This window comes from Protopterus annectens, chromosome 1.part0, assembly GCF_019279795.1.
Source record: "Protopterus annectens isolate FY-2018-M chromosome 1.part0, PAN1.0, whole genome shotgun sequence".
Classification (NCBI taxonomy): Eukaryota; Metazoa; Chordata; order Ceratodontiformes; family Protopteridae; genus Protopterus; species Protopterus annectens.
Genome location: NC_056725.1, coordinates 544,403,017 through 544,417,062, shown reverse-complemented (window position 1 = coordinate 544,417,062; position 14,046 = coordinate 544,403,017). Strand labels below are relative to the sequence as shown.

At 44.4% G+C, this 14,046-nt stretch overlaps 1 protein-coding gene across 1 annotated transcript in view; it reads right to left on the bottom strand.

Moving 5' to 3' along the window:
* The window catches only part of USP34 (ubiquitin specific peptidase 34), a gene marked incomplete in the record, with an annotated part of 5,849,982 nt that overhangs the window by 1,583,274 nt on the left and 4,252,662 nt on the right, over positions 1-14,046 (bottom strand).

Genomic DNA, 14,046 nt, shown 5'->3' with positions numbered 1-14,046 from the left:
TCTATTTTCTCAGTTTTTGTATTAACTTTTTTAGTCTCTTGCCACATATCCTTAGCTGCCATAACAAAATCCTTTTTAATTCATACTCTTAAATACTTCATTTTATCTTGGCCACATAAATACTGGCATTGCTGGACCAATTCATGTGACATTGCAGTTCCTTTTCAACATAGTCTACAACTGGAATCTAAAATTCCAGAGGATGAAAATGTTGGGTCCACGTGAATTTTAAAATTATTGGGGAAAAAAAAACTCTGCACGGTTCGGAGGGTGGGGAGGTATTCCCCTGAAAGGAAGTATTTGCATCCAGCACTAACTGTAACCCTACTGAACCACCTTTATCACCCAAGAGTCTGACACAATCTGTTGCCGAAGTAGAATGTAGAGAGAGTTTCTGGGACAGACTTGGAAAAATAGAAGTAGGGGGATGCGGAATGCTAGCATAGTTATTCTTAAGTTTTAAATTATCCTCCCCCCACACCACCTTTATTTTTTGAAAGGATCCTTGTTTTTGTTGTTTTCCCTCTTGCCATCTCTCTTTTTTGTGCCCATCTTTGCCAGCGGCAGGAATTGCTTTTTTTCTTCTTAAAGGGAGCAGACAGGATTTGGGAGTTTTGTAAAGAAACACTTGTACAATCTTAAGAATTAACTTTCTTCTTTCATCAAATTGTTTGAGGTCATGAGTAGTAGACAGAACAAACAAAACCCCCTTATCTAAAGAATTCAAAATTTCAGACTTTACTTCATCAGCAAGCTTTTGATTATGCACCCAGGCATATATCCTTAAAACTGCAGTAGCAGTGGCCACAGACACAGTATTTATTCAATCATATACACATTCTTCAAAGCATATTTAGATACCAGAGACAGACAAATAACAGGATTTAGAAAGGAGCTATTTCTTGGGAAGTATGGCAGAGTATCACCTCAAATTTCCTACACAACTCAGAATACACTTCCACATATCTGCCTGACAGCAATTCTATATGCTAAAGTGGAAGGAGGGAAAATTATCTTAGCAAGTTTGTCCAATACCTCACTTTCTTTATCCAAAGGTGAATGGTAAATATTAACCAAAAGTCTGTTTACAGCTGGTGAAGAGGTTGAAATGGCAGCTGGGTTTGATCTAAGATGATCAAACAAAAATTTGTTAGCTTGAGTTACTTTATAAAGTCTAGATGCCTTTTTGAGAACTGAAGGCTGAGAATCAAGATTATTACAGGCAGCATTAAAGCCATCCTCCAGCGTTGGCAAAATAAGAGGGATGGGTGTAGAATGAGGTACATTCAATTGTAACATATATCTTATATTGCATCGAGTCAATTCAAGGGGAACATTCAGTCGTTCCCACAAAAAAAATCTCATTCATACTGGAAAAAATCGGTGAAATGGAAAATTCCTCCAACGGAGGTGGAAAGGATCAAGTTTACTCAGAATCACTCTTTTGGGCCTGGGAATCTACAGGTGAATAAGGTCTGTGTCCGTCAATGTAAGAATCCTCTAACAAACTTTCCTTAGGAAGGTCTTGACTGACACTGAACTCTGGTAAGGATTCATACCTCTCAACCGTACTGAATTACTCGGGTTTACCGAGTTTTGGGGTCCAAATAATGGGGTGCCACGATTCCCCCCTCATTTCTGACTTTTTCCCAGCTTTTTTTATTGCCTTATTTTTAGTTTTTTTCCCTTTTTTGAGCTGACGCCATCACATACGCGATGATGTCAGCTCCGTTGGAGCTACAAGCCTGTCGGAATTGAGCTCAAGGGCTCAGTGCACACATTTTTGGCTGGCTGGCTCTAAATGCATTTCCGCTGGGTCTGTGAGCGGGAAAAAAGAAGATATGTACTCACCATAATGTTCCATCTGAGTAAATACACTTCATTTTTCTGCAACCTGTGGGTATTTGGATCCATATAGGATCTGAACCAACAACTTTTCAAGCATCTGCTCCGAGCTCCAAGCTCCTCCCCCTTACCCATAACCCATTACCATCTCATACCTTCCCTCAGATCGAGTTTGCCACTACTCAAACCAATCAGCAACTCAGTTTTACAATAAACCATGAACAGGTTCGGAGGAAAGAAGGTTTGACGGTTGCAGAAAAATGAAGTGTAACTACTCAGATGGAACATTATGGTGAGTACAAAACTTCTTTATCTGAAGTAGTTAACTTCATTTTATCTGCAACCTGTGGGACATAGTCCCCAGCTACTCAACTCCTGGGAGGCCCTCATGGAAGGATATTCCTGAGCAACGCAGAGCCGAAGGATGCTCTCCCTCTGGAGATCAAATCCAACTTATGAGAAATGAAGGAATGTGACCTTGCCCAAGTTGCTGCCGCACAAATGTCATCCAGTGAAACCCTAGACCAAAAGGCAGCAGAAGTCACCATAGATCTAGTAGAATGTGCTTTAACAGGACAAGGTGGGGACAGACCTATGTCTTTATAAATTTGCAAAATACATTGCGTAATCCATCTAGCTAAGGAAACTTTGGAGATGGCCTTACCCAGAAAGGGTTTAGAAAAGGACACAAATAACTGGTCAGACTTACGAAACGGCTTTCTTCTGTGTAAATAGAAACAAAGTTGTCTATGAACATTTAGCAAATGCAGTTTATATTCACCCTTATTCTGAAAATTTGCAAAGAAAACAGGCAGGTTAATTGTTTGATTAATGTTTGATTCAGAAGCCACTTTTGGTAAGAAGGAAGGGTATGTGCGGACAGAAACCCTGTCCTTATGGGAAGATCAAGTAAGGAGGCACGGCAGACAAAGCTTGAATCTCAGAAACCCTCCTAGCAAACGTAATGGCCACTAGGAAGGCTGTCTTCCATGATAAGAACTTTAAATCTACTGACGCTGCAGATTCAAAGAGGGGAGCAACTAAAGCCTGCAGAACCAAGGTAAGGTCCCAAGGGGGAACGAAGTCCTTAACTGGAGGACGTAAAAGAAAGGTACCTTTAAGAAAAGCCTTACGCAGTCTGGAAGAGGCCAGGGCATTCATGTTTTCGCCACCATGGAAATTCGAGATAGCAACCATTTGCACTTTCACAGTGGAGGAATTAGCTCCTTGCTGAAAAATATTGGCTAAGAAATACAACACTGCAGGAACAGGGGCTGTAAAAGGATCCAGGTTTCTCTGAGAAGCCCAAATAGAGAATAGTTTCCATTTGCTGTGGTAAATCTTCTTAGTGGAGGCCTTATGGGACGCCACCAGAACAGTTCTTACTGAAGACGAAAGACCAGGAGTCCTGGCAATCAAGGGAACTGGAGCAACCAAGCCGTCAGCTAGAGGCTGTCCAGGTTGGGCTGACAAGTGCCCGGGGGATGGAAAATCAGATCCAGGCAGGGATCCAGAATCCAAGGAGGAGCTAGAACATGAGACCAGAGGAAGGGGAACCACACCTGACGAAGCCAGAATGGGGCAATGAGGATTACTTTGCACCCCAGTAGGCAAGCTTTCTGAAGAAGCTTTGGAATGAGAGGTAACGGGGGATAAGAGTACAGTAACTCGGGAGGCCAAGCATGGACTAGAGCATCTCTGGGGGGATTCCCTGGTGAGGGGATCAGAGCGAAGAACTCGCTGCACTTCACTTTGGGAGGAGATGCGAAGAGATCGCAGCAAGGCTGACCCCACGCATGGAAGATCTCCTCTGCTATCGATTGTTTCTGAGACCACTCGTATGGCATTAGAATAACCCAACTCAATCTGTCCGCTAAAATGTTGGAGTGTCCCAGGATGTGTGTTTCAATCAGAAACCGACTGGTGGAGATAGCCCACTTCCACACTCTCACGGCCTCACGACACAGATGGTAAGATCTGGTTCCTCCCTGTTTATGTATCAGAAGGCCAACATGTTGTCTGACTGAATTGCAGTCGTCTCCAGAGGAAGAACAGTGTGGAAGGCTTGCAACGCTAAAAGCACTGCTCTCATCTCCAGAAGATTGATATGCAATCTGGACTCTATCTGGGACCACGTGCCTTGGACCGTCCTCCCCAGATAGTGCCCCCCCACCCCAGCTGGGAGGTGTCCGTGGTCACTGTGGCTTGGGCTGTGGGTGAAATGAATGGGCATCCCACTAAGATCTCCGGCGATTGGAGCCACCAGAAAAATGATACCCTGCAGACTTTGCTGATTCGAATTGGATGTTCCATGGGAAGATCTAGCCAAGACCACTGTACGGCTAGAGTCCATTGAAGAACACGCATGTGAACACACGCACTGGGGAGGATCAAAATTGCTGCAGCCATAGAACCCAGGGCTTTGAAAACGTCGCCCGCCTTTGGTAACCTGGGGCTGTAGGCTCTGGACCATGTCTGGAGTTAGGAAGACTTTTAGTCGAAGGGTGTCCAGCCGTGCCCCGATAAAGTCCAAGATCTGCACCGGATCCAAGAGGGACTTGGAAACATTGATAGTAATCCCCAGCCGGACTGCAAGATGAAGGAAGGAAACTCTGGCTAGGCAAAGACGACGCTTGGTGGAAGCAGCGAGGAGCCAGTCATCTAGGTAAGGGAATACCTAAATTCCCTGAGGCCTCAGGGTAAGAAGCTACGACTGCCATTACCTTGGTAAACAGCTTGGGGGCTGTGGTGAGACCGAAGGGTAGGGGCTCTGAACTGGAAATGACTGGTTCCCAGCCGGAAGCGAAGGAACCTCCTGGAGCTTCTGCAAATCTTGATGTGGTAGTTAGCATCCTGGAGGTCTATGGAGCACATCCAGTCGCATTCTCGAAGATAAGGTAGAATGGACTGTAGTGTGATCATCTGGAATTTCTGCTTGGCGACAGCCAGGTTTAAAGCTGACAGGTCCAAAATGGGCCTGAGGTCCCCTGTCTTTTTGGGCACTAAAAAGAACCTGCAGTAAACGCCTGATCGAGGGGACCAGTTTGATGGCTCATTTGTGAAGCAGCTTGGAAATCTCCAGTGCTGCTGTCTCCCTTTGAGCGGGTGGGACATCTGGGAGGTACTTTGGTTGGACGGAAGGGGTAACAAACAGGATGGTGTAGCCTCTGGATATTATTTGAAGTACCCAACGATCTACAGTTATGGACTCCCAAGCCGTTGGGTGCAATGCTAATCTTCCCCCAACTGCCTCCAGAGTAGGACAGTTGGGCAACCCCTCAGGGCTGCTGCGTGTGCCTGTCCGAGAAGGGCTCCCTAGTCCCAAAGTTCCTCAAACCCTCTCTGCCTTTGGGGTGGGGTCTGTCCTGTCCCCCTCTGCCTCTAGGGGACGAGTTGTCCTGACAGTCCCGGGTAAACTGTGATTTTCGGAACCACATCTTCTTTTGCCCTCTCTGATTCCTAGAAAAGGATCTTTGAGGGCTAGAGAAGCGGACTCAGACGGCAGAAAAAGTCTTCCCATCCTTTTCTCACTGGACAAGGGTATCACGTACGGTCTTCCCAAAAAGAGAAGAACCATCAAAGGGAGCATTTATGAAAGATGCCGTGAAGTGAACCGAGAATTGACACAGTCTGAGCCAAGCATGGCACCTCATAGCCACGCCAGTTCCAGCCCTCCTAGTCGCTCTTTCCGTAGCAGGAGGCGCATAGATGTGTTCAATACTGATTTCAGAGTCGACATTTTCACGGAGAACAGATGCTTGTCCTCTGGTGACAAAGACTCTAGGGGCGACTCAGCTAACTATATGACTAGGTCTCGCTGTAGTCGTATAACATGTGCCAAATAGTTCAGCGCTCGGATGGAAAACGGTGCTGAAGAATACACTCGCTTCCCAAATCGACCACCGCCCTGGATTCCTTGTCCGGAGGGTGGACCAAGGGACTCTCCTGGGCCAGTTCCCTCTTGGTGGCTGCTGCAACCACCATAGCATCCACAGGGGATCCTTTATACCAGGCCTGTCTGTCTGAGGGTGGAGAGTGAATCCTATCCAGGCGTTTTGGTACCAGCTCTATGGTGTCAGGCTCCTTCCATGCCCATGTGGTGATAGGATCCACTAAGGGATCTGCAGGTGGGGATACCCAGGATGTAGATGGGTCTGGGCCAAAAGCCTCCAGGAACACTGATTCATCCGTAGAAGGTTTCGGGGCTGACCAACCTCCCCTCTGGCAGAGGATCTCCATGATGTCTCCAAAGGAGACATCCTCAGGAGGTGACCTGGGGGAACCTTCTCCTTCATCTAAATTAGTGCCTTCTGTCAAGGACTCGGGAAAGTCCAGATGCCTCCTTTTACACGTGTGCTTACAGGGACCCTCTTCAGTGGGACTCTGAAGAGGGCTTGTGAGCCACGGGGGGTTCTTCCAGGGAAACCGCCTGGGGGTCCTCTACCATGGGCAATCCCTGGGACAAGCTGAAGGGAGTTGTAACCGAATTCAAGGAAGTCTGGACGGAATCCACGTAAATAGGCTAGGGTCTCAATCCTTGGGAGAGAACCCTCTCCACCATGTTGAATGCCAATGGAGAGCTTACCTCCTTAACACCCAACAAGGAGGAAGCTCTTGCTGGGTCCATAGTGAGGATCGGGACCGAGGCTGAAGTAGATGGAGCTCCGAAGGAACGGCTCGGGTCCGACAAAGTCAGAGCCGAAGACACCTCCATTCCCTTGAATAAGACTCCCCGTCCTCGGCCCAGACAGTAGCTCAGATCCAAACTAGTCTGATCAGAGAAACTCAAGGTAATCGCCGGAGTAGAGGTTGGAGGAACCATCTGCGTCTAACCCCCATCTCCGAAGCTCCTTGGATCCATAAACCCCAAAACCACAGGCCGGATCAGGGAAGGAGAAATTGGATGAAAGGAGGGCATGGAAGTCCCCCCCATCCTAAGAGAGAGGGGCCTGGCAAGACTCCCATCTGGATTTGGGTCTGAATAAATCTCATCATCCTATCCATATCTATTCAGATAGACTCCGAGTAGAGCGCGAGGAGGTGACCGAATCGGATCTGGATGGTCTTTGCGACGAGCTAGATGAAGGCCTCAGATCCAAGGGCTCCGTCAGCTCCGGGGAGAATCTCTGGGAATGAAGCCGAGGAGACGTAGGTCTCAACATTTTAGAAGGCAGGCTAGGGAAAGGCTCCCACTCTGGAGACCGCTTACGGGGTATATCCCCCCCTCTTGTCTCTGTCCTTTGGCCTCCCCTTCAACAGGTCTAGTGGGAGGGTGAGTCCCAGCCTGAGGGGGAAATTGGGCAGCTGTTGAAGGAGCAGAGGTTGATGAGTCCAGAGAGGAAACAGGTAGAAGGCCTTTTGCCACCAGTTTGGCCTTCCTTTCTTTCAAGGCCCTGGGGTTAAATCCGGTGCACACACTGCACTGTGCAGATAGATGGGGAACACCCAGGCAAACAACACACAGAGTGTGACCATCGGCAGGTGAAAGCTTATGGCCACACTCTGTGCATTTCTTAAAGGTAGGTTTTGGCTGATCAGCCATACTACAAACACACACAGCTAACTTACTTAAGAACGACACACTAAGAGCACTCACACCCAAGGGGGTAGGGAGGGCCTGCACTAAACTACTTTACAACACACTTTTTTTTTTTTTTTTTTACAACTGATGAACAAGTGTTTGAGGGAGGAAAGGAAACTAACTGAAAACACACTCTCACTATCCTTTAGGAAAACGACCAAAAAAGCACTTACAATACCCTATGCTTGGAGCTACAGAGATCACGATGCTGATGCACGAAGCGGCAAGCGAGATCTGGGGGAAGGTAGGAGATGTTGATGGGTTATGGGTAAGGGGGAGGAGCTCGGAGCAGATGCTTAAAAAGTTGCCGGATCCGATATGGATCCAAATACCCACACATTGCAGATAAAATGAAGTTAACTACTTCAGATCAGTTATTTCAAATGGATTACAAGTGTTATTTGGTATTATCTGCGAGCAGGGATTAGGCTGCCCTTTGATCAAGCATTCTCTCTTTTGCAGGAATGGGGTGAACAAGATTCTGGCATCTGGCTGAAGAAGGAAACATTTTTACTATTTATTCTGTGAAGAGAGGATTCTGAAGTAGAAACGGTGTGTGTGTGTGTGTGTATGAAAATGCCTCCAAACCTGGTGGCTAGAGGTAAAAAAAAAAAAAAATTAGGCTCAAACCCTGTACCTTGAGTACAAGGTAAAAAGAGCCTACAGTCCCTAGCCACCACCACTTGTGAATTTATGCCTCATATTTTTGATCTGTTCCTCATAAAATCTGTGGTTTTCAGAATTTTTGTGGCAAATCACTGAAGGACTGAATTCACTAAATAATGACAGGCATTCGAATTTCAGACTTCATATTCTTCAGAAAATAAATGGTAACACAAAACCTTTTAATCTAGCAATTTTCTAAGTTTATAAGATCAGTATTGGTTTTCAGGATTGTGGCAAATCACTGAATGACTGAATTCACTAAATAATGACAGGCATTTGAATTTCAGACTTCATATACTTCAGAAAAAAAACAGCAACACAAAACCTTTTATTCTAGAAATTTTCTACGTTTATAAGATCAGTATTTGAAATTTGTCCCTATTTTGGGGCTGTATTCCCCCATTATTGGCTTTGTCCATGTTTTTTGTGCTAAGAGGTTAAGAGCTATGGTGAGAAGTGAGAAATGAATTCCCTAAATTATAGCCATTTAAGTTTCAGTCTTCCTATCTTTCAGGAAACTGCTGATTTAGCATAGTGGTATGTTTCTCTGACTGTAGTGCAAAGGGTCCTGGGTTTAAGACTTGGCAGTAAAATGCACTGTGGTAACACAACATTTTATTCTAACAACTTTCCAAAATGTTTGTCTTCCCCCTACACAAAAAAAAAAAAAAAAAAAAAAAAAAAAAAAAAAAACTGAAATTGAAAATAAGTGCAAGAAACTGTGTAAGATGCCTATGGCTTACACTACTGTCATATTATATATATATATACATACATAAAATTACACACACACACATTTTGTGTGGGTGTGGAAGTAGACTTTTATGATGTACATGTTCTGAATTGGGCAGTTATTGGTTCATGCATTTTGTTTCATTGTCTACTTGAAATAATGTTCAAACAATAAGTTTAAAATTCACTCTGTCTAACAAGTGTGCTGTATTATACAAGGAATATAATTTAATAAAGTCAGGAAGGTGTATCAAACAACACATGTATGTTTCTTGTTTTGTGTGCAAGGGGCCAATGATTTGAAAACAGCCCAAAGGTAATCTTTATCCACCATTGGCCAGATGCATTTTCTTTGGATATGGTGTGTGGGTTTCAACGCTCTTTCAATGAATTTGAGTTTCAAGGGCAGAGAAGTTTTAATGCCAAGTCTGTTTTCATTGTGAGACAGAACTGCTTTGTTTAGCAGCTTTGTTTAGCAGATGTCTTGGTGTTTGTGCATTGTGCTATAAAATGTAAAAATAAAATCCAAATAATCATTGTAGAAGTAACGCAGTATGCACACATTAGTGTTTAAGGTAAACGGGGCGAAACAGGCAGATAATGGGACACTGGAATGGCTGCATGGGGACTCTGGTCCCATATTTTGGTTGTCTGAGTTCTTTAGTTTGCATTTGAAAGTTGGTATCCCACAATTCCACTGGAGTGGATGGGGTTACATACTTATGCAAATTTGACGTTAATCAGTGTACAGATTTGTACCTATTTTTCATGGGCCTTGTCCAGATTTTTGATGTTTCCAGGTTGAGAGGTATGTACAGATTTCTAAATGCCAGGATTAACAGCCTGTAATAACTGCCTAGCTAACGTAAGAAAATCATCTTTAAGAACAGACACCATGTCTTCAGATGAGCAATATTTTGTTTTTTTCTTTGCTAGAAAACCAAATAGGAGATAGCACTTCAACCCTGTCAAGTGGTCTCTTACCCTGGCCACCCAGAGAAGCATCTTCCAGAATGTCTCACACACCCAAAGATGATGGCTCTCCCATGCCTGCATCAGACATTCAAACAACCGTAGAGGATGTGGCTGACTCCCAGTACATGGTGGTTGAAGGGAAATACAACAGAGGAACCCAAAGAAGCAGGAGTGGTCTGATGAACAATTGTTGGCCACTATAGAGTCACTAGCTAATAGATGAGGCACTGTCTGAGCCCATGGTGGTGGTGATAGCATTTACTCTGCTGTTTTTTTTCTTTTTAGGTACAGCAGACTAGATTAAGTATACATGCTATAGCAGAGGAAGAAGTCTGACTGCAGATAAGTGCTGCTGGAATGAGTCAGTCTGAAGGCAAGACATCAGACAAGTGTTCAAAAGCAGCATACATGCTAACACTTCCACAGTCTCACCTTTCTACAGTAAAAGCTCAAATAGAAGACACAAAAATTATGTTAGAAACAAAGTACTCTGAACAGAAGCACACTGATAACTTATCTGCTGCAATTTCTGTCAAAGTGTACACAAGCACTAATTTATTCACAAATGTCTTCTGCCCAGAACAAACACTTCCCAATCCTTAAATTTACAACAGTTCAAAGCAATACACATTTATCACAAAAAATACCCCAATAGTATATATAAGCCCTATGGATAAAAATAGAGGTCCCCGACAGGAAACTTACAATATTGGAAAAATAATGGAGTTATTAAAGGGGAAATACAGTTTTTACGCAGAAAAAATACATTTTCTTAAAATACCAATAATTCCTATGTAGAAGGGTCCTCCTGTAGTGACTTTTCTGTCATAAACGAAGCTTGAAGCAGATTGCTGCTCCTGTGAAGCTTCAGAACTCCTTTCTCTAAACGAGACAAGACAGCACTGAAGTTTTCTACACTCTGATTTCCGTTAAATGAACTTACTAGACAATCTTTAGAGTGTAGGTGTGTGAAGGAAGCCAGAGCTTTGTGAAACTGTCATGTTGTTGTATCCAAGATGGGATACAACTCATGTAGTCAAAAAGGCTACTTGCAGCAGTGAGAATTATGAACATCTAAACACTACAGGCCAGAATGATGAACATCTAAACACTATAGGCCATGAACATGGCTCGAAAAGACACAAATCTCCACATAGAATCTAAGGCAAAATCCTGAGTCGCCCTCTTGGTGCCAAGAAATCCTAGAAAAAAACAAAAAAGAAGAAATCATTCTCCCAACTAATTCCAAAGGAAACCACTGTCAAACATCTTACACTGAAAAATGCCTAAAAGCTCCAAAGGAAAAAACAAAGGGAAGCAAATGCAGGAACTTTTATGGGTGATAGCAAGGATCAAGCGCTGAGCTGTGTGTGTGTGTGTGTGTGTGTGTGTGTGTGTGTGTGTGTGTGTGTGTGTGTGTGTAAAGAAAGAAATGGGGGAGGGGGATGGGGGACAAAAAAACTTATGTAATCAATTGAGGACATCATAACATGTCATGCCATTGGCTTTGTTAAGGGCAGATCCTTCCTCTTAAACCTGGTTAACTTCTTTGAAACAGTCACCAAGGCCACTGACGAAGGGAAGGTGGTCCACACAGCCTATCTGGACCTCGCAAAAGCCTTCGATACAATACCCCACTCGGGCATTATAGATAAGCTCACCAGCTTAAATATAAACCCCTATGTCACTAGATGGGTTGCAAACTGGCTCAAGGACAGAACCCACATGGTTAGAATTGCTGGAGCCATGTCAGACTCCAAACCAGTTACAAGTGGCGTCCCACAAGGCTCAGTCCTGGGACCTGTCTTGTTTGGTATATATTTCTCAGAGGTACAGGCCAACACGGAAGGACTGTGGCTGACCAAGTTCGCAGATGACTGCAAACTGGGGGCCATAATCGACTCTCCAGCCGACACAAGCATCCTCCAAAAGGGCCTCATAGAAACAGACAACTGGTGCCAGAGCCATGGCCTCAAGCTAAACGCCAAAAGTGTATAGTCATCCTTTGGCAAAAACAAAGTGCCCACAAATTACCACATAGGTGGTAATCCATTAAGTACAGAAGAAGTAATTAGGGACCTGGGGACCCAAGTTGATAGCAATCTCTCATTTGACAACCACGTGGCCAAAGTGGTTAGAAAAACATTTTATATAGCCCACCTAATCATGAAGGGATTCACATCTAGATTAGGGGAGGTCATCGTGCCTCTTTACTCATCCCTCATCAGGCCCATAATCGAGTTCAATGCCCCTTTTGGGATGTACCTTACCAAACACCTGCAGCAACTGGAAAGACCCCAAAAGTACCGCACCAAGAGGATCAAAGGGCTCAAACAGATGCCATATGCTGCCCGGTTAAAGAAACTCCAGCTCTACTCAGTGGCATACCGCCTGCTCAGAGGTGACCTGTGCCTGACGTATAAGGCCATGTCCAACCCGGAATTAAGGAACATGCTGCACCTCAAAAAATCCAAATCCCATCGAGCTACACGCTCGAGAAACTTGAACCTCAGCACTGAAATAAATAGGACATGCTGGAGGGACAGATTCATAACCCAGAGGCTCCCTTCACTCTGGAATAAAATCCCAGTCCAGGTTAGGCAGAGTCCCTCATTGACTCTCTTCAAGAGGAATCTTGATGAGTGGATGGGAGATCGTAGGTTTATCCCGGGTATCACTTCTGTGTCACTGTTAGACAGAGGCACAGTATACTAACCTCGAAAAAGGGCATAGCAAAATGAATTTAAAATGGGTGGCGAAAGCCAAACACACTCTGGCTAGGCTTATAAATGCCCTAGGGCAGATAGCCTAGTATGAACCTATGAACCTACAAGTAAGCACCCAACCCTAGAATGGGAATTTCCAAAACAAACATGCTAAATGTTGGTTGATGGAATGAAGTCACGGATACTGGATTTAGAGGTGTTGGTCACAACTGCACTGGACTACTAAGACCATAGTAGGCAATGGCAACATCAAAGGCTGGAGTGGATTCCCAAGGTACACAGTCCAGTAGCAAACAGGTAATGTCTTGCTGTATGGACAGAGATCAGTCACAACAGGCGGCCTTACCCAATCCACTCCTTGAATAAATAGTGCAACTCTGAAAGCTATACAAGCAGAGAGACAACAGGCTGTTGGAAAGACTCCAGAAGAAAGCCAGCAAAACAAAAAAAATCAGTAATTAAGGAAGCTGAAGCTGTTCTTGTCACAGAGAAAAGAGACGCATGCATCTGATGCAGTAGCACAAAATCACATCAGGAATATGAAAATGGGGTCATCCCAAAAAGAAATGACAGGGGGAAGAAAAGGCACAAGAGCATTCTGTACTTATTAAAGTACTCATTGGACATGTGAAAGTACATCTTCACACAGAAGGCTATGGATCCATGAAATGGCCTGGTCCAAAATGTGGTGGAAAGGAAATCCATGATGGTGTTCAAGAAGGAATACAATAAGTGAAGGAAAAGCACAACTGTAGGGGAGGAAGAATGCTAACTTCATTTAAAGGGCAGAGCAGATTAGCCTACTCTCTTTCTGCATCAAAACAAACAATGTAATGACAAACAGGACAGACATCAAACATGAGAAGGATGAATGTGTACTGCAGGTGGCATTGGGGTATGACAGAGATGAAGCCGGCCAAGTACAGGTATCAATCCATACTGCTGTATTAATGGCCTTCCACCAGTTCGGCAATTACCCAACACATGATAATTAATTTAATTTTTAATCCAGCAAAGTGACGAGAATAATCAAAAACATAGACTCAAGGACAGATGACCTTGTACAGCCTACCAAGAGTCCTTTGCTGAGAAGCTAGTTTCAACTCAGGGTAATAAAAGGAGATGCGTTTCCGGCCCAAGTTGAGACCCAGATATATTCCCAAGAAACAATCCTGCTTTCCCACTTGATTAATGTCTAGGGTTAGCAAGGTGCCTGCTCACGATTCTTTTTCCCATGCTTCTCCAACCACTCCCCCAGTTTCTAGCTGACGAGCCTTAATACATCAACTTTTGACTAGAGGAAGAGATGTACCTACATAAAAGGAGTTGACAGTCACAGCAATTATCACTTCTAACAGAAGTCAGGCTTGGCCTCTGGTCTGGACATCTGCTCACTGACCTTTTGCTCCACCATTCTTTGCTTTGCATAACAGGCCCACTGTCCAGTTGTAATCTGCATGCTCTCCACCACTGTCAAGCATCAATGTATTCAGGCATGCTTTAAAAATTTCTTTACACTGG